Source organism: Anomaloglossus baeobatrachus, chromosome 10, assembly GCF_048569485.1.
Source record: "Anomaloglossus baeobatrachus isolate aAnoBae1 chromosome 10, aAnoBae1.hap1, whole genome shotgun sequence".
Taxonomy (NCBI): domain Eukaryota; kingdom Metazoa; phylum Chordata; class Amphibia; order Anura; family Aromobatidae; genus Anomaloglossus; species Anomaloglossus baeobatrachus.
Genome location: NC_134362.1, coordinates 121,437,789 through 121,458,642, shown reverse-complemented (window position 1 = coordinate 121,458,642; position 20,854 = coordinate 121,437,789).

Genomic DNA, 20,854 nt, shown 5'->3' with positions numbered 1-20,854 from the left:
GATTCTTTGTTGTTACCTAGAAACGTATTTATTGCTTCTTTCAAAGAGTCCCAAGCCCTTTTTTCAACAGTTTTCATTATTGTTTAAAACACGTCATCCTTCATTCATGGGTTTCTGAATATCCGAACCCACAAAAATGCTTTTGTGCTGCCCCTGTGCCAGCAGCCGCCGTTGGTCGGATCCAGACCTTCTAAGAGAGTAGCTCGACCCGGGGGTCTCGCGGACATGTCGAATAAAAGGAGGAATGTAGATGTATGGGCTAGGCCGTATTAAGTTTGTGACGCCACCAACGGTGTGTGGTGAGGTGGGACACCACCGCTGCCGTTATGGGATACCCGGGAGAGATGTAGTGGCAGCTGGATGTTAACCCCTCCGTGTGTAGGGATGATTGCCCCGGGGCCCAGTGTCTTTGTGCAGGGTATGGTGATGGCAAGGGCCGGCGCGCCTGAGCAAGCAGGGGGATGTTTGGTTACTCACAGTAAATGAATCACACGAGTCTTTCGGTAAACCAAAGGTGCTGGTGGCCTGCCGCCCCGGCCGGTTGCATTCAGGTCCCCCACCCAGGCTGGTGGTCGCTGTCCTTTACTCTGCACTTGTTTTTGTGTATGGTGGACTGCCTGGTCTGGAACTCAGGAGTCCGCTCCCGGCTGGATATGGCCTAAGGAGCCGTGCCCGCAGGCGCTGGCCCGTGGGATCTAAGGGCCCTGGCGGTGGCCTTATCCCTATCAGTGGGCTGTTGTCTTCTTTGAGGGACTTTAGGTGGGATAGGACCTATAATCCTGCCCTCAATCATTTAATTAGCTAGGCCGCTGGTTTCGGTCCTGGCTTCAGGGTCCTAGGTGACTAGGGTTTCAGGTCGGCTGTGTGTTTCCTAAGTGAGGAAAGGTGTTGTGCGGGGGCCTATCTGTAACTACCTGGTTTTGCCAGGGCATCACACCTTCCTTCAGACTTGATTCTGACAGTCCCTGAAACTTGGTACACAGGTACTTAAACATCTCTCCTTCTTTCAGTAGCGCTTTCACAAACAGCTTCATCAGTCCAAGCTTACAGTGGAGTGGTGGCAAGAGAACTTTAGGTGGGATCAACTAAGCTTTATGCAACAATGTTCTTGAGTCCCGGTTACGAAGATGTTCTTGTTGGCCAATTTTTTTTGCTCCAGTGAAGAGTCCTAACCTGGCTTTCCAATTCACACAAAAAGCATGTGTTCTGCCTTCTTTTACGTAATGCTGTGAATCTCTAGCATACAGCTAAACCCTAGTTCACATTTCAAATAAACAGACTGTGGAGTTCAATAGCCTTGATTTATTAGCTGGTAACGTGAACTTGATTGCAGTATACATGGAATATACAGTGAATATAGGAATATCCAAGATGCAGTTGAAGACAGAATACGGTATATCCAAGATACTGTTTTATACGGGTAAAAACTATAACAAGAAAATGATTACAGTCAGTACAGTGTTAATACAGAGTTAACATAGCATAACAGTACATGAGATGCAGTTCTTACGAGAATGTAGGTGAAAGGTCACTGCATCTGCAATACATAGAAATCTTATCTAGACAAACAAGACAGGGATGACACTAAAGGTGTAGAAGTACAATGTACAATGCATTTACTACACTCTTCCATCTAGGATTCTATCACTAACACATGTAATTTGCTTTGCTCACCGGATTACACTAGGCAGGGGTGAATGTACAGAGAGGTAAGTCGGCATGTCCTTTCCTGACAAATCCAAAGAGAAAATGGCTGCAGGCTTCTTCTCAGCTCAGGGAGGCATTCCTTACCCAGAATACATTTAGCTTAAAGGGAAACTCAGCAATTCAAAAGAATAACAATGACCTCTAGGGGTTGTAACAGAAATTTCAATGAATGACTATTAGCAGGCTGCCATGAGGCAGAACAGCATGGGTATTTAATATATCCTCCTTGCTGCCCAAGAAGCAATGAGAACATTTTTAGACCACCACATATTGACCATCCATGCTCCTTGTAGTTAAGTTTCTTGAGAATAAAGTCTAAATTCTCACAGCTTTCTTCCAAGTGCATAGCATGTGTGACGCCCTGGACTAGCCAGGTAGTCACAAACACAAAATCACACACACCCCCTCCCCTGGATAGTCTACATCAGTCACACAAAATCCTTGTTGCCTCCTCCAGGGTCTGATGTCCACACCAGGTGGGGCGGAGCCAGGCGGTTGGCCCCACCCACCGAGGAGTTCACAGGCCTGGAGGCGGGAAAAAGCAGTTAGTTTAGTTTTGTAGTGGAAAGTGAGAGGACAGAAACTGTTAGTGTCTGGGTAGGAGCCCAGGCACTGTCAGCAAGGTCGGCAGACGGTGGTGGCCATCTGCAGGAGGTGGTACAAGTCAGCTGAACCGTAGGACCGGGGACGGGTGGTGACCCGAGGGGAACTGAACCGGTGAGCGGATCTGTACCAAGCACAAAGGCAGGGCCATTGGACCCTGACCAGCAGTAGCACAGCTTTCAGACTTTTTGGATGAAACAATGACGTGTCTCCACTCGCTCACATTGTACTTAATGTTACATTTTCCATCAGCACAGGAACATCGCTTGAATACACTAGAGCACCATCTTCAGAAAAGTATGGAGGGAATCTTTTCAGAATTCTAACCTTTTGGAAACCTATTGTCACGCTCTCCGGGTCCCCTGCTCTGCCCCCTGGCTCACCTGCCACGCTCCCCGGCTTCCCTGCTTCGCTCCCCGGCTCCTCTGGCAGACATCCCCCGCTCCACGGTCTCCAGCCTCCACCACCTGCGGTCCCCAGGCGGCCCGGTCCCCGTTCCCGGCGCCCGTCGGCAGCCCTGCTCCAGGCCGGCTCCCCTGCTTCCTATACACCGCTCCCTGCCCTGGCTTCTGGCACCCGGGCCTCGCGCATGCGCATTAGGGCGCGCGCGCGGTCATTGACCCTCTCTTAAAGGGCCAGCGTCCACTGACAGGAAATTGAACACACAGGTACAGGGTATAAAGGGGTTTAATGTCCAAGTGGGCGGGGCCTGTTCTTCGTGTTTCCTAAGCTAGGAGTCAGGTCTCCTTGTGTCTCTGTGATATACTTACCTATCTCTCTTCTAGAGCCGCTCCTGCCTCGCCATCCGGTCCTGCCGATTCCCGAACCCCGAACGCTGACTATCTGCCATCCCGTCAGTCCGTACCATCTCTGATCCCTGTGGTGACCCGTCCTCTCGCTCCATCGGTTCCGGACTCTGCCTGACATCTCGGCCTCCGAACCTGAGCTCCGTCACCCGGACTACCATCAGTGACTCCGTGGTCCCAGGGACTTCTCCATTCCACTCTTTTGCACGGACTGTCCTGCTACCCGTAGTGCTCCGGCTACCGGACCCCTTGCCTTCATTAAGGTGTTCAGCCCAGTGGATCCACCTCCTGGGTCTGCCCGTCCACCTGGCCCTAACACCTATAGAATCAGTGTTTGTGAAAAAACTGTACGTGATGATATTTTTTCAATATTTTTACTGAGTCCAATGATCGAAAGTATGAAAAAAATCACATCTTTCAAAAATTTTTACCCTTGGAAACCTGTGTTATTATTACTATGCACGAGCCCTAAATTGTCTGAAAAACAACAAATATGCTGGTTGGATAGACCTTGACCCCACAATTCAACGGCCACAATTAAGGAGAAAAGTGCTAAGAGAGTTAAATTTGCCCCTGAAATAACCCATGATACGGGCCAAGGAGGGACACACCATTTTGATCCGAAAATAGCCCAACACCATGAGAGACGGGCAAATCCGTGAAAAGACAAAGTTCCAAGCTACAACTGACGCAGGATCTACAGCACATACGCCCATTGTAATTGTTCATGATTTCCGGCCACTACGCATTTCAGCCTTCAGGGACCTGGTAATTCGAATGCTATGTCCAGGAGTAGAGATGAGCGAACCGGTCCCTGTTCGGCTCGAGGTCGGTTCGCCGAACGGAGCTCCCGTTCGAGTTCGGCTCGTCGAACGTTCGACGAACCGAACTCGAGCCAATAGGAAACAATGGCAGGCAATCACAAACACAGTAAAACACCTAGAAAACACCCTCAAAGGTGTCCAAAAGGTGACAAACAACTCACAACACAACACAAACACATGGGAAAGTGACAAGGACATATACTCATGCGAAAACAAAACAGCTGGACAAGGAAAAAGAAGATGACACACAGATATAGGCATGGCACGCCATTCTAAAATCATGTAAAACACCGCAAGGTGACTCCAAGCGGAGTCTCCCTTTTTTCCAAAAATTGGGCCCCACACACACCCACCCCTTCAGTGGCAGCAGTTGTGCCCCAGTTGTACACTTCACAGCTACATTTGCATCAAGCACATTCAAAAATACGCTATTCTTAACCGTCCCCAGGATGACACCGGGGTAGGTAGCAAAGTCTTTCCTGATCCCAGCTCTGTTCATCTTGGCTTCTTTTAAAAACACAGCAAGCAAGGGTTACTCCAAGCGGAGTCTCCCTTTTTTCCAAAAATTGGGCCACACAGACACCCACCCCATCAGTGGCAGCACTTGGGCCCTAGTTGCAAACAGGATGTTTTGATTTGCATCAAGCAAATTCAAAAATACGCCATAATTAACCGTCCCCAGGATGACACCGGGGTAGGTAGCAAAGTCTTTCCTGATCCCAGCTCTGTTCATCTTGGCTTCTTTTAAAAACACAGCAAGCAAGGGTTACTCCAAGCGGAGTCTCCCTTTTTTCCAAAAATTGGGCCACACAGACACCCACCCCATCAGTGGCAGGACTTGGGCCCTAGTTGCAAACAGGATGTTTTGATTTGCATCAAGCACATTCAAAAATACGCCATTCTTATCCGTCCCCAGGATGACACCGGGGTAGGTAGATAAAGTCTTTGCTGACCCATGACTTGTTCATCTTGGCTTCTTTTAAAAACACAGCAAGCAAGGGTTACTCCAAGCGGAGTCTCCCTTTTTTCCAAAAATTGGGCCACACAGACACCCACCCCATCAGTGGCAGCACTTGGGCCCTAGTTGCAAACAGGATGTTTTGATTTGCATCAAGCACATTCAAAAATACGCCATAATTAACCGTCCCCAGGATGACACCGGGGTAGGTAGCAAAGTCTTTCCTGATCCCAGCTCTGTTCATCTTGGCTTCTTTTAAAAACACAGCAAGCAAGGGTTACTCCAAGCGGAGTCTCCCTTTTTTCCAAAAATTGGGCCACACAGACACCCACCCCATCAGTGGCAGCACTTGGGCCCTAGTTGCAAACAGGATGTTTTGATTTGCATCAAGCACATTCAAAAATACGCCATAATTAACCGTCCCCAGGATGACACCGGGGTAGGTAGCAAAGTCTTTCCTGATCCCAGCTCTGTTCATCTTGGCTTCTTTTAAAAACACAGCAAGCAAGGGTTACTCCAAGCGGAGTCTCCCTTTTTTCCAAAAATTGGGCCACACAGACACCCACCCCATCAGTGGCAGCACTTGGGCCCTAGTTGCAAACAGGATGTTTTGATTTGCATCAAGCACATTCAAAAATACGCCATTCTTATCCGTCCCCAGGATGACACCGGGGTAGGTAGATAAAGTCTTTGCTGACCCATGACTTGTTCATCTTGGCTTCTTTTAAAAACACAGCAAGCAAGGGTTACTCCAAGCGGAGTCTCCCTTTTTTCCAAAAATTGGGCCACACAGACACCCACCCCATCAGTGGCAGCACTTGGGGGCCCTAGTTGCAAACAGGATGTTTTGATTTGCATCAAGCACATTCCAAAATTCGCCATAATTAACCGTCCCCAGGATGACACCGGGGTAGGTAGCAAAGTCTTTCCTGATCCCAGCTCTGTTCATCTTGGCTTCTTTTAAAAACACAGCAAGCAAGGGTTACTCCAAGCGGAGTCTCCCTTTTTTCCAAAAATTGGGCCACACAGACACCCACCCCATCAGTGGCAGCACTTGGGCCCTAGTTGCAAACAGGATGTTTTGATTTGCATCAAGCACATTCAAAAATACGCCATAATTAACCGTCCCCAGGATGACACCGGGGTAGGTAGCAAAGTCTTTCCTGATCCCAGCTCTGTTCATCTTGGCTTCTTTTAAAAACACAGCAAGCAAGGGTTACTCCAAGCGGAGTCTCCCTTTTTTCCAAAAATTGGGCCACACAGACACCCACCCCATCAGTGGCAGCACTTGGGCCCTAGTTGCAAACAGGATGTTTTGATTTGCATCAAGCACATTCAAAAATACGCCATAATTAACCGTCCCCAGGATGACACCGGGGTAGGTAGCAAAGTCTTTCCTGATCCCAGCTCTGTTCATCTTGGCTTCTTTTAAAAACACAGCAAGCAAGGGTTACTCCAAGCGGAGTCTCCCTTTTTTCCAAAAATTGGGCCACACAGACACCCACCCCATCAGTGGCAGGACTTGGGCCCTAGTTGCAAACAGGATGTTTTGATTTGCATCAAGCACATTCAAAAATACGCCATTCTTATCCGTCCCCAGGATGACACCGGGGTAGGTAGATAAAGTCTTTGCTGACCCATGACTTGTTCATCTTGGCTTCTTTTAAAAACACAGCAAGCAAGGGTTACTCCAAGCGGAGTCTCCCTTTTTTCCAAAAATTGGGCCACACAGACACCCACCCCATCAGTGGCAGCACTTGGGCCCTAGTTGCAAACAGGATGTTTTGATTTGCATCAAGCACATTCAAAAATACGCCATAATTAACCGTCCCCAGGATGACACCGGGGTAGGTAGCAAAGTCTTTCCTGATCCCAGCTCTGTTCATCTTGGCTTCTTTTAAAAACACAGCAAGCAAGGGTTACTCCAAGCGGAGTCTCCCTTTTTTCCAAAAATTGGGCCACACAGACACCCACCCCATCAGTGGCAGCACTTGGGCCCTAGTTGCAAACAGGATGTTTTGATTTGCATCAAGCACATTCAAAAATACGCCATAATTAACCGTCCCCAGGATGACACCGGGGTAGGTAGCAAAGTCTTTCCTGATCCCAGCTCTGTTCATCTTGGCTTCTTTTAAAAACACAGCAAGCAAGGGTTACTCCAAGCGGAGTCTCCCTTTTTTCCAAAAATTGGGCCACACAGACACCCACCCCATCAGTGGCAGCACTTGGGCCCTAGTTGCAAACAGGATGTTTTGATTTGCATCAAGCACATTCAAAAATACGCCATTCTTATCCGTCCCCAGGATGACACCGGGGTAGGTAGATAAAGTCTTTGCTGACCCATGACTTGTTCATCTTGGCTTCTTTTAAAAACACAGCAAGCAAGGGTTACTCCAAGCGGAGTCTCCCTTTTTTCCAAAAATTGGGCCACACAGACACCCACCCCATCAGTGGCAGCACTTGGGGGCCCTAGTTGCAAACAGGATGTTTTGATTTGCATCAAGCACATTCCAAAATTCGCCATAATTAACCGTCCCCAGGATGACACCGGGGTAGGTAGCAAAGTCTTTCCTGATCCCAGCTCTGTTCATCTTGGCTTCTTTTAAAAACACAGCAAGCAAGGGTTACTCCAAGCGGAGTCTCCCTTTTTTCCAAAAATTGGGCCACACAGACACCCACCCCATCAGTGGCAGCACTTGGGCCCTAGTTGCAAACAGGATGTTTTGATTTGCATCAAGCACATTCAAAAATACGCCATAATTAACCGTCCCCAGGATGACACCGGGGTAGGTAGCAAAGTCTTTCCTGATCCCAGCTCTGTTCATCTTGGCTTCTTTTAAAAACACAGCAAGCAAGGGTTACTCCAAGCGGAGTCTCCCTTTTTTCCAAAAATTGGGCCACACAGACACCCACCCCATCAGTGGCAGCACTTGGGCCCTAGTTGCAAACAGGATGTTTTGATTTGCATCAAGCACATTCAAAAATACGCCATAATTAACCGTCCCCAGGATGACACCGGGGTAGGTAGCAAAGTCTTTCCTGATCCCAGCTCTGTTCATCTTGGCTTCTTTTAAAAACACCGCAAGCAAGGGTTACTCCAAGCGGAGTCTCCCTTTTTTCCAAAAATTGGGCCCCACACACACCCACCCCTTCAGTGGCAGCAGTTGTGCCCCAGTTGTACACTTCACAGCTACATTTGCATCAAGCACATTCAAAAATACGCTATTCTTAACCGTCCCCAGGATGACACCGGGGTAGGTAGCAAAGTCTTTCCTGATCCCAGCTCTGTTCATCTTGGCTTCTTTTAAAAACACAGCAAGCAAGGGTTACTCCAAGCGGAGTCTCCCTTTTTTCCAAAAATTGGGCCACACAGACACCCACCCCATCAGTGGCAGCACTTGGGCCCTAGTTGCAAACAGGATGTTTTGATTTGCATCAAGCACATTCAAAAATATGCCATAATTAACCGTCCCCAGGATGACACCGGGGTAGGTAGCAAAGTCTTTCCTGATCCCAGCTCTGTTCATCTTGGCTTCTTTTAAAAACACAGCAAGCAAGGGTTACTCCAAGCGGAGTCTCCCTTTTTTCCAAAAATTGGGCCACACAGACACCCACCCCATCAGTGGCAGCACTTGGGCCCTAGTTGCAAACAGGATGTTTTGATTTGCATCAAGCACATTCAAAAATACGCCATAATTAACCGTCCCCAGGATGACACCGGGGTAGGTAGCAAAGTCTTTCCTGATCCCAGCTCTGTTCATCTTGGCTTCTTTTAAAAACACAGCAAGCAAGGGTTACTCCAAGCGGAGTCTCCCTTTTTTCCAAAAATTGGGCCCCACACACACCCACCCCTTCAGTGGCAGCAGTTGTGCCCCAGTTGTACACTTCACAGCTACATTTGCATCAAGCACATTCAAAAATACGCTATTCTTAGCCGTCCCCAGGATGACACCGGGGTAGGTAGCAAAGTCTTTCCTGATCCCAGCTCTGTTCATCTTGGCTTCTTTTAAAAACACAGCAAGCAAGGGTTACTCCAAGCGGAGTCTCCCTTTTTTCCAAAAATTGGGCCACACAGACACCCACCCCATCAGTGGCAGCACTTGGGCCCTAGTTGCAAACAGGATGTTTTGATTTGCATCAAGCACATTCAAAAATACGCCATAATTAACCGTCCCCAGGATGACACCGGGGTAGGTAGCAAAGTCTTTCCTGATCCCAGCTCTGTTCATCTTGGCTTCTTTTAAAAACACAGCAAGCAAGGGTTACTCCAAGCGGAGTCTCCCTTTTTTCCAAAAATTGGGCCCCACACACACCCACCCCTTCAGTGGCAGCAGTTGTGCCCCAGTTGTACACTTCACAGCTACATTTGCATCAAGCACATTCAAAAATACGCTATTCTTAACCATCCCCAGGATGACACCGGGGTAGGTAGCAAAGTCTTTCCTGATCCCAGCTTTGTTCATCTTGGCTTCTTTTAAAAACACAGCAAGCAAGGGTTACTCCAAGCGGAGTCTCCCTTTTTTCCAAAAATTGGGCCACACAGACACCCACCCCATCAGTGGCAGCACTTGGGCCCTAGTTGCAAACAGGATGTTTTGATTTGCATCAAGCACATTCCAAATCAACAAGCATTTACTCTCCCCAGGATGACACAGGGGTAGTAAATTCCTTCTGGATCCATGACTTGTTCATTTTGATGAACGTCAGTCTGTCCACATTGTCACTGGACAGACGCGTGCGCTTATCTGTCAGCACACACCCAGCAGCACTGAATACACGTTCAGAGACAACGCTGGCAGCTGGACACGACAAAATCTCCAAGGCGTAACTGGAGAGCTCTGGCCATTTTTCTAGGTTTGAATCCCAAAAGGAGCAAGGCTCCAGTTGCACAGTCATGGCATCGATGTTCATTTGGAGATACTCCTGTATCATCCTCTCCAGCCGTTGAGTATGTGTCAGACTTGTTGTCTCTGGTGGCCTTGCAAAAGAGGGTCTAAAAAAATTATGAAAAGATTCCATAAAATTGCTGTTACTGGCACCAGATACGGTCCTACTGGTACGGGTAGACTGTTGAAGATGACGAGACCGTCCCATGTTTGTCAAGTTACAACTGGGAGATTCCCTCCCTGCACCTGCACGGTTGTTTGGTGGAAAAGCCGAGCTAAGATCGAGTAACAGCTTCTGCTGATACTCCTGCATACGTGCGTCCCTTTCTATGGCTGGAATTATGTCACAAAATTTGGACTTGTACCGGGGATCTAATAGTGTGGCAATCCAGTAGTCATCATCACTTCTAATTTTGACAATACGACTGTCATGTTGGAGGTAGTGCAACAAAAAGGCACTCATGTGTCTTGCGCAGCCATGCGGACCAAGTCCACGCTGTGTTTGTGGCATAGAGGTGCTACCCGTTCTTTCTTCCTCTGACATCTCCCCCCAACCTCTTTCAACTGAAATTTGACCAAGGTCTCCCTCATCCGCTGAGTCTTCCATGTCCATGGACAGTTCGTCCTCCATTTCTTCATGTTCTCCTGCACCTTGCTCAACATTTCGCCTGCTACTATGCGCCCTTGTCGATCCCTGTTCCCCATGGTCCCATGCCTGCTGCGTTGGTGATGATGAACGTCTGGACCTTGGTGATGTTGTTGTCCCTTGCGCATATGAATCCTCCTGTAGTTCCTCCCCTTCATGTTGTCCCACCCCCTGACTCCGAATAGTGTTTAGCGTGTGCTCCAGCATGTAAATGACTGGAATCGTCATGCTGATAATGGCATTGTCAGAGCTAAACATATTCGTCGCCATGTCGAAACTGTGCAGAAGGGTGCATAGGTCCTTGATCTGAGACCACTCCATCAGGGTGATCTGCCCCACCTCTGCATCTCGTTGGCCCAGGCTATACGTCATGACGTATTGCACCAGGGCTCTGTGGTGCTGCCACAGTCGCTGTAACATGTGGAGAGTTGAATTCCAGCGTGTCGCCACATCGCATTTCAGGCGATGAACCGGCAGGCCGAAAGACTTCTGGAGTGATGCAAGTCGCTCTGCTGCGGCGCTTGAACGGCGGAAGTGAGCTGACAGTTTTCGTGCCCTGTTCAGAAGGCCATCTAGGCCGGGATAGTGTGTTAAAAATTGCTGGACGACAAGGTTCAACACGTGAGCCATACAAGGTACGTGTGTCACAATGCCCAGGCGAAGTGCCGCACCCAGGTTTGCAGCATTGTCGCACACGGCCTTACCAGGCTGCAGGTTGAGTGGAGACAACCATTTATTAAACTCGGACCGCAGAGCTGACCACAACTCCTCAGCTGTGTGACTCTTATTCCCAAGACATGTCAAGCTAAAGACCGCCTGATGCCGTTGCGCTCTGCTGCCAGCATAGTAATGAGGCGTGCGTGATTCCTTCTGCGCAGTGAGAACGCTGGTGGCCTGACCAGGCAGGCTTGGGGCGGAGGTGGAGGACCCAGATGAGGTGGAGGATGCAGAAGCTGTGGCGGAACTTGGACAGACAGAGGATTGACACACAAGTCGTGGGGACGGCAAGACTTGTGCAGCAGACCCTTCACCATCTATCACCATAGTTACCCAGTGCCCAGTCAGCGACATGTAACGTCCCTGTCCATGCTTACTGGTCCAAGTATCGGTGGTGAAATGCACCCGTTCACACACAGAGTTTCTCAAGGAAGCGGTGATGTTGTGTGCGACATGCTGGTGTAGCGTGGGCACACCTTTCTTAGAGAAGTAGTGGCGACTAGGCATCTGGTACTGGGGCACAGCGACAGACATAAGGTCTCTAAAATCCTGTGTGTCCACTAGGCGGAAAGGCAGCATTTCGGTAGCCAACAGCTTACAGAGGGATAGAGTCAACCTCTTAGCTTTGTCATGGGTCGGAGGAAGTGGCCTTTTATTTGACCACATCTGAGGGACAGAGATCTGGCTGCTGTGTGTAGACGGTGTTGAGTAGGGTGTCCCTGGAAAAATGCAGGTTTGTGAGGAAAGTGCAGGCGGAGACATGATGTTGCCTTCATCCAACGTTGGTGCTATCGATGTCTGAGAGAGCTGTACACACTCACTTGTTTCCCCTTCCAAACCAACTGACGACCTTACAAGCAAACTGCCTGTTGCGGTTACAGTGGTGGAAGTTTGGCGTGGAAAAACAGGTGTGACAGCTGTCCCCACAGTCCTAGAAGATGAAGAGCGCGCGGATGCACTGGAAGGGGCGGGCGGTGGATGGTTCGCTCTTGCAGCATTGCAGCACAGTGAGCCTCCCACCGGGACCTATGATATTTATTCATGTGACGATTCATGGAAGAAGTTGTCAAACTGCTGAGGTTTTGACCTCTACTAAGAGAATCATGACAAATTTTACATATCACATGATTTGGGCGATCTTTTTCTATGTCAAAAAAGGACCAGGCTAGGCAAGGCTTAGAGGCCATGCGACCTGTTGATCCACCCCGAATAATGCTCATAGGCAGAGTGGTGGCTGAGGATGCAGTTGTAGACGTGCTACCAGTGCTCCGACTCTTTCCAGGAAGGCGCAAGGTAACTTCGTCGTCGGTTGCATCCTCCTCCACCGCCTCTGTTGACCTCCTCGAGTGCCTGACTGGGGGTTGACAGTAGGTGGGATCTAGAACTTCATCATCAATTGTTGTGTTTGCACTCCCCTCCCCCTCAGACCGAGCCTCTTCTTGCCCTGACCGAATATTTAAGTTGTCATCCCAATCGGGTATCTGCGTCTCATCTTCATCAGTATGTTCCTCATTGTCTATAACCACAGGTGTTACAGTTTGTGACAAAGGGTCAACATTATGCTCAGAAACTTGGTCCTCACGGCCTGAATCAGAGTCACAAAGGTTCTGGGCATCACTGCAGACCATTTCCTGTTCTGTACTCACTGTAGCTTGGGAGCAGACCTCTGATTCCCAGGCTATAGTGTGACTGAACAGCTCTGCAGACTCAGCCATCTCAGTTCCACCATACTGTGCAGGGCTGATGGAGACTTCAGAGCTGGGAGAAATCAAGTGTGATTGGGATGACAACTCAGAGGACTGGTGTTTTTTGGATGCGGTACTTGAAGTGGCTGAGAGGGCACTTGTTGGACCACTTGAGATCCATTCAAGCATTTTCCTTTTTTGCCCATCATCTACCTTTCTTCCTGTTGTTCGTGTCCGTAAAAAAGGGAGCACATCGGATTGTCCACGGTAAGTAGTAGACATCTTACTTTTGCTGGTAGATGGTCTATCTTCAGCAGATGATAATGGAGCTTTGCCACTTTCCCCACAGACAAAACCTTTTTTGCCTTTTCCACCACGCCTCTTCCCCTTTCCACCAGCATCTGTCATTTTGCCACTCATGTTGATTGCGACAAGATTGTGGACTGAAAATGTGGTAGTAAAAATTGAGAGGTGGTGAAGATTGCAGTGGTGGTCTAGCTTTATTAACAGCAGAATAATAAAGAATAAATATCCCTGACAATGCAACTTAGTTATAATGAGTTGGAGTGTGCAACGCAGGCAGATGCGCTCTGCAAATGTCTTGGCACTAGTGGGACTATAGCAAAGTCCAATAGCCACGTATAGGATGCCACTAGGTACACTGAGTGTTTGCTAGTATAATGGCTAAGTTAAAATTAGTTGGAGTGTGCAACGCAGGCAGATGCGCTCTGCAAATGTCTTGGCACTAGTGGGACTATAGCAAAATCCAATAGCCACGTATAGGATGCCACTAGGTACACTAAGTGTTTGCTAGTATAATGGCTTACTTATAATTAGTTGGAGTGTGCAACGCAGGCAGATGCGCTCTGCAAATGTATTGGCACTAGTGGGACCATAGCAAAGTCCAATAGCCACGTATAGGATGCCACTAGGTACACTGAGTGTTTGCTAGTATAATGGCTAAGTTAAAATTAGTTGGAGTTTGCAACGCAGGCAGATGCGCTCTGCAAATGTCTTGGCACTAGTGGGACTATAGCAAAGTCCAATAGCCACGTATAGGATGCCACTAGGTACACTGAGTGTTTGCTAGTATAATGGCTTACTTATAATTAGTTGGAGTGTGCAACGCAGGCAGATGCGCTCTGCAAATGTCTTGGCACTAGTGGGACTATAGCAAAGTCCAATAGCCACGTATAGGATGCCACTAGGTACACTGAGTGTTTGCTAGTATAATGGCTTACTTATAATTAGTTGGAGTGTGCAACGCAGGCAGATGCGCTCTGCAAATGTCTTGGCACTAGTGGGACTATAGCAAAGTCCAATAGCCACAGATAGGATGCCACTAGGTACACTGAGTGTTTGCTAGTATAATGGCTTACTTATAATTAGTTGGAGTGTGCAACGCAGGCAGATGCGCTCTGCAAATGTCTTGGCACTAGTGGGACTATAGCAAGGTCCAATAGCCACGTATAGGATGCCACTAGGTACACTGAGTGTTTGCTAGTATAATGGCTTACTTATAATTAGTTGGAGTGTGCAACGCAGGCAGATGCGCTCTGCAAATGTCTTGGCACTAGTGGGACTATAGCAAAGTCCAATAGCCACGTATAGGATGCCACTAGGTACACTGAGTGTTTGCTGGTAAAATGGCTTACTTATAATTAGTTGGAGTGTGCAACGCAGGCAGATGCGCTCTGCAAATGTCTTGGCACTAGTGGGACTATAGCAAAGTCCAATAGCCACGTATAGGATGCCACTAGGTACACTGAGTGTTTGCTAGTATAATGGCTAAGTTAAAATTAGTTGGAGTGTGCAACGCAGGCAGATGCGCTCTGCAAATGTCTTGGCACTAGTGGGACTATAGCAAAGTCCAATAGCCACGTATAGGATGCCACTAGGTACACTGAGTGTTTGCTAGTAAAATTGCTTAGTTTAAAAAAGTTGGAGTGTGCAATGCAGGCAGACGTGCTCTGCAAATGTCTTTGCACTAGTGGGACTATAGCAAAGTCCAATAGCCACAGATAGGATGCCACTAGGTACACTGAGTTTTTGCTAGTATAATGGCTTACTTATAATTAGTTGGAGAGTGCAACGCAGGCAGATGCGCTCTGCAAATGTCTTGGCACTAGTGGGACTATAGCAAGGTCCAATAGCCACGTATAGGATGCCACTAGGTACACTGAGTCTTTGCTAGTATAATGGCTTACTTATAATTAGTTGGAGTGTGCAACGCAGGCAGATGCGCTCTGCAAATGTCTTGGCACTAGTGGGACTATAGCAAGGTCCAATAGCCACGTATAGGATGCCACTAGGTACACTGAGTGTTTGCTAGTATAATGGCTTACTTATAATTAGTTGGAGTGTGCAACGCAGGCAGATGCGCTCTGCAAATGTCTTGGCACTAGTGGGACTATAGCAAAGTCCAATAGCCACAGATAGGATGCCACTAGGTACACTGAGTGTTTGCTAGTATAATGGCTTACTTATAATTAGTTGGAGTGTGCAACGCAGGCAGATGCGCTCTGCAAATGTCTTGGCACTAGTGGGACTATAGCAAGGTCCAATAGCCACGTATAGGATGCCACTAGGTACACTGAGTGTTTGCTAGTATAATGGCTTACTTATAATTAGTTGGAGTGTGCAACGCAGGCAGATGCGCTCTGCAAATGTCTTGGCACTAGTGGGACTATAGCAAGGTCCAATAGCCACGTATAGGATGCCACTAGGTACACTGAGTGTTTGCTAGTATAATGGCTTACTTATAATTAGTTGGAGTGTGCAACGCAGGCAGATGCGCTCTGCAAATGTCTTGGCACTAGTGGGACTATAGCAAAGTCCAATAGCCACAGATAGGATGCCACTAGGTACACTGAGTGTTTGCTAGTAAAATTGCTTAGTTTAAAAAAGTTGGAGTGTGCAATGCAGGCAGACGTGCTCTGCAAATGTCTTTGCACTAGTGGGACTATAGCAAAGTCCAATAGCCACTAGGTACACTGAGTGTTTGCTAGTATAATGGCTTAGTTATAATGAGTTGGAGTGTGTAGAGGACAGGAGGGTACAGTGGCAGGATTGTGGTGCTCTGGGTAGAGGAATGGAAGCCTGCCTTTCTATTCCCTCCTAATGGTGAAATGCAGGGAGGAAATCCATGACCTTGGCTACACAGATGCTGTTGCTGTTTGCAGGACCTGTCACCTATGGCTCTCTGACCCTGCCGGTTTGAGCCCTTAAAAGGACTGCTATAAAGTGCTCTCCCTATGCTGTCTAACGCTGTGTATGCAGCGCATACAGCTGTATCGGCTATAGGACTCAGGAGGACGGAGCTGCGACAGTGATGTCTGACACCAAAGACGCAGAAGGCAGATAATGGCGTCCGTGAAGAAAATGTCCGGTTTTATAATGCAGGGACATGTGACATGCAGATCCTATCACACATGCCGTTGCTTCTCTGGCTCAAAGTCAACTTAGCTGTGTGTGTGTCTGTGATTGGCTGACATGCTGGCCCGCCCCACAAGACGCGCGCACTTAGGGAAGGAAGACAAGAAAAAAAAAAAAAAATGGCGATCGCCATTATAGAAACAGCAGTGATCTGAAGGCGCTGTTCACGCACACTATACACTGAAATGTGATAATAGTTTGATTCACAGAGTGACTTACACTATTACAGCAGAAACCAAGCTATGATTTAGCTGTTTTTTGGCTGCTAGAACCGTTCTCGAACGTTTCTAGAACTATCGAGCTTTTGCAAAAAGCTCGAGTTCTAGTTCGATCTAGAACATGCCCCAAAATCACTCGAGCCTAGAACTGGAGAACCACGAACCACGAACCGCGCTCAACTCTATCCAGGAGCTTTGGTTCCCTGAGTTTCCAATAGCAAATGTCTAGAAAAAACTCTGTCCATTGGCACAACTCAGCAAGAAAACGAGAAGACCGAGAAGATATATTTCATTTATCTTAATGCCACCTTATTAACAGCACTAAACCCTTCTATTATGTCCCTTAGCCTTTTGAGCTTATCCTCTGGTAAGCGGAAGACCATGCCTCTGGTATCGATCTCAGTGCCTAAAAACTGTATTATAGTAGCCAATCAGAATACAAAAGGATGCATAGGAAGCGTGACTTTATTTCAATATTTTAAAACAATCCAATAAAATGAAGAAAAGTCACTCATACAAGATCCACAGAAGTTGTATAATACATACATAAATCAAAACACTATAAGGCCTGTTTCACACGTCAGTGATTCTGGTACGTTTGTGCTTTTTTTTAAACATAACAGAATCACTGAGATACGCAGATCCATTATAATGAATGGGTCTGCTCACACATCAGTGATTTTTCACTGCACGTGTCTCCGTGCGGCGTACCCGCGTGTCCGTGATTGCTGCACGGAGACATGTCCATTTTTTTCTGGCATCACTGATAGGATGTCCATAAGGTGGCAGCAGAGCATAACAGAAAAAGGTGCCTATTGTGCACTGAAAAGACCCAATGTGATGCACCAGACATATAGAGCCCTAATGGATTCACAAATATAAGATATATCATGAATGACTACTGCATAATGAACGCTAGCATGAAAAAAGAAAGGAATCCATAAAAATAAATAATAAATGGTGCACATATGTTAGAGCCCCACCGAAGGACAAAAAAAGTCTGATGGAAATAGAGAGCATATAGGAACAATAAGAATGTGCAACAGAGAGGAAGGTGAGAATGCAGGATCAATCACTGCCTGTCAGATATTAATAATCAGGGAAATAACTCTGGAGCAGACGCACAAATTAGGGTCTTACCTGGTAAGGTAACAAATAATTAATAGTAGTTGCACTCACCTATTAAGGTTGTGCCAGTCACAACCCCTAAATGCACGTTACAAATGGTGACAGCCGCAGCCCCTAGTAGAAGAGCAATAACGTATAGGAGGAAAATCGGGTGCGTGCCGCGCTGTCACCAAAGGAAACTGATGTTAATTATTTCATCTCTTTATTCTTTTTTCCGGTCAATGTGTTTCAGAGATCACTGTCTCCTTCATCAGGGCAAAAAAAGAACAGTATGCAATCAAAGGAGGAAGAACCTCTATATATACACATATGGAGCTACGTCAGAGGACTGACTGCTGTATTTCAAATACTGCCGGGATGGTCAACTGTTACAATACCGGCCATAAAAGTTCTCAAGTGATATATTGAGAAACATTTATAAAATCACTGGGGTATAGTGTTTCAAATTTCATCAGCTTTTTGAGACAAAAATCAGAAAACGAAGAAGAAGGACAAAATGAAAAAAAGAAAAAAAAGAAGAAAAAAAAAACAAAAAGGGAGCATTGAGCTCCAGACCCTGTATTGAGTCTTAGAAGTGTAGTGACAAGTGCATCTGTCCACAACCCTGTAAGGGTGAACGGGATGACGGACAAGAAAAATTATGTTCGTGCCAAAAAATGGTGGTGTTGCTATATAAAATTGCATTAAGAATAAAGAAAGGAAAAATTTCTTTATAAAAGTAGTGAAGAAAAAAGTGGAAAAAAGGGGAGTGTAAGCCATTTTACTAATAAATAGTGATGAGCGAGCATGCTTGTTACTACTCGGTACTCGCACGAGTATCACTGTACTCGGTCTACTCGACGGGGACCGAGTAATCTCGCGATACTCGTGCTGTACTCGTGGTCTTCATCCCTGCATGTTGGCGCTCTTTTGAGAGCCAGCCCTCATGCAGGGATTGGCTGGCAGACCACTGCAATGCCACAGCCCTGTTAGTTGTGGAATTGCAGTGATTGGCCGGCCTGCACAGCGTGACCGAGCCTTTATACCGGCGGGCGCGCTGTGCTCTGCTCACAGCTATCCAGACAGTCAGTGCAGGGAGAGGGTCGCTGCTTCAGGGAAAGGTTTGCGGCCCTTTATAGCTATTTCCGTAGCAGGGCTGCAAACAGTGTGACCAAAAGTCCTTCTCAGGACTATTCTAGTTGTATACAGGCAGGCAGGGTATAGCCAGGTCGGAGTACAGTAGCAGAGTCCTTCTCAGGAGTATTGTTGCTGTATACAGGCAGGGTATAGCCAGGTTGGAATACAGGCTAGTGACCAAAAGAGTCCTTGTCAGGACTATTGTAGCAGTATACAGGCAGGCAGGCAGGCAGGGTATATAGCCATTCCTAGTGGTGACCGTATACCAGCCTTCATCATATCTGGGGCTGGTGTACACAGTCTAAAACAGTCCTGATAGTGTCAGACTTCTCAGCAATTGTCGCTCCTAAAACCTGTTAGGTTCTTAGTGCGTCCGTGCTTGCATTTAAAAACCGCACGTGTGTGCCTGTCGGTGGCAGCGTACAGGTGCACTTGTGTGCGTTTTTACCAAACTATTATATAACGCACAAGTGTAGTGTATAATACACGTCAGTCAGCAGTGGCTGATAGTGTCAGAGTTCTCGTCATTAATTTTTGCTCCTAAAACCTGTGTTAGGTTCTTAGTGCGTCCGTGCTTGCATTTAAAAACCGCACGTGTGTGCCTGTCGGTGGCAGCGTACAGGTGCACTTGTGTGCGTTTTTACCAAACTATTATATAACGCACAAGTGTAGTGTATAATACACGTCAGTCAGCAGTGGCTGATAGTGTCAGAGTTCTCGTCATTAATTTTTGCTCCTAAAACCTGTGTTAGGTTCTTAGTGCGTCCGTGCTTGCATTTAAAAACCGCACGTGTGTGCCTGTCGGTGGCAGCGTACAGGTGCACTTGTGTGCGTTTTTACCAAACTATTATATAACGCACAAGTGTAGTGTATAATACACGTCAGTCAGCAGTGGCTGATAGTGTCAGAGTTCTCGTCATTAATTTTTGCTCCTAAAACCTGTGTTAGGTTCTTAGTGCGTCCGTGCTTGCATTTAAAAACCGCACGTGTGTGCCTGTCGGTGGCAGCGTACAGGTGCACTTGTGTGCGTTTTTACCAAACTATTATATAACGCACAAGTGTAGTGTATAATACACGTCAGTCAGCAGTGGCTGATAGTGTCAGAGTTCTCGTCATTAATTTTTGCTCCTAAAACCTGTTAGGTTCTTAGTGCGTCCGTGCTTGCATTTAAAAACCGCACGTGTGTGCCTGTCGGTGGCAGCGTACAGGTGCACAATTTGCACAAACTTTGATATAACGCCCAAGTCTAGTGAATACACGTCAGCACAGCATTGCAAAATGCGCAAGGGCGTTGGCAAGGAACAAGGAAGTGGACGTGATGGTGGTGCAGGCAGAGGCCGAGGTCGTGGGCAAGCTCTAATTTTGCCACAACAAAGGGCCACATCTAGTCGCTCGCACGTCCTGTCCCAAATTCTTGGGGACCGCAGCAGTACACCGCTCTTGAACCAAGACCAGTGTCAACAGGTTGTTAGTTGGATAGCGGATAATGCTTCCAGTCAGATTGGCACCACCACAAACACTCTGTCTTCCACACGGTCAAGTGTCAGTAGCCGTGATACTGCACCGCACATTTCAGAACCTGATCCTCCTTCCTACCACAAGGCTGAGTACACGTCCTCGGACATTAATGATCCCACACTTGGACACTCGGAAGAGCTGTTCACGTTTCCATTCGCACATTCTGGCCTCTCGCCAGCTCATGTTGAAGTGGGTCATGAGGAGATCGTATGTACAGATGGCCAAATATTTGAGCAGCCACGTTCTCACGAAGTTGGCAACGTGTCTCAACAAGGGGTGGACGATGATGAGACACAATTGTCAGGAAGTCAGGAGGAGGAGCAGGGTGCGGAAGAGGAAGACGACGTGGTGGATGATCCAGTAACTGACCCAACCTGGCAGGAGGATATGCAGAGCGAGGACAGCAGTGCACAGGGGGAGGGAGGCGTAGCATCCCAACAGGCAGTAAGAAGCAGGGTGGTGGCTCCAGGCAGAAGTCAGGCAACCGTTCCCCGGAACAACAACACGACACAAGGTGCCTGTACAAATGTTAGGTCTTCCCGAGTCTGGCAGTTTTTTAAGTTGGATCCAGATGATTCTAAAAAGGCCATTTGCAACACCTGCCGTG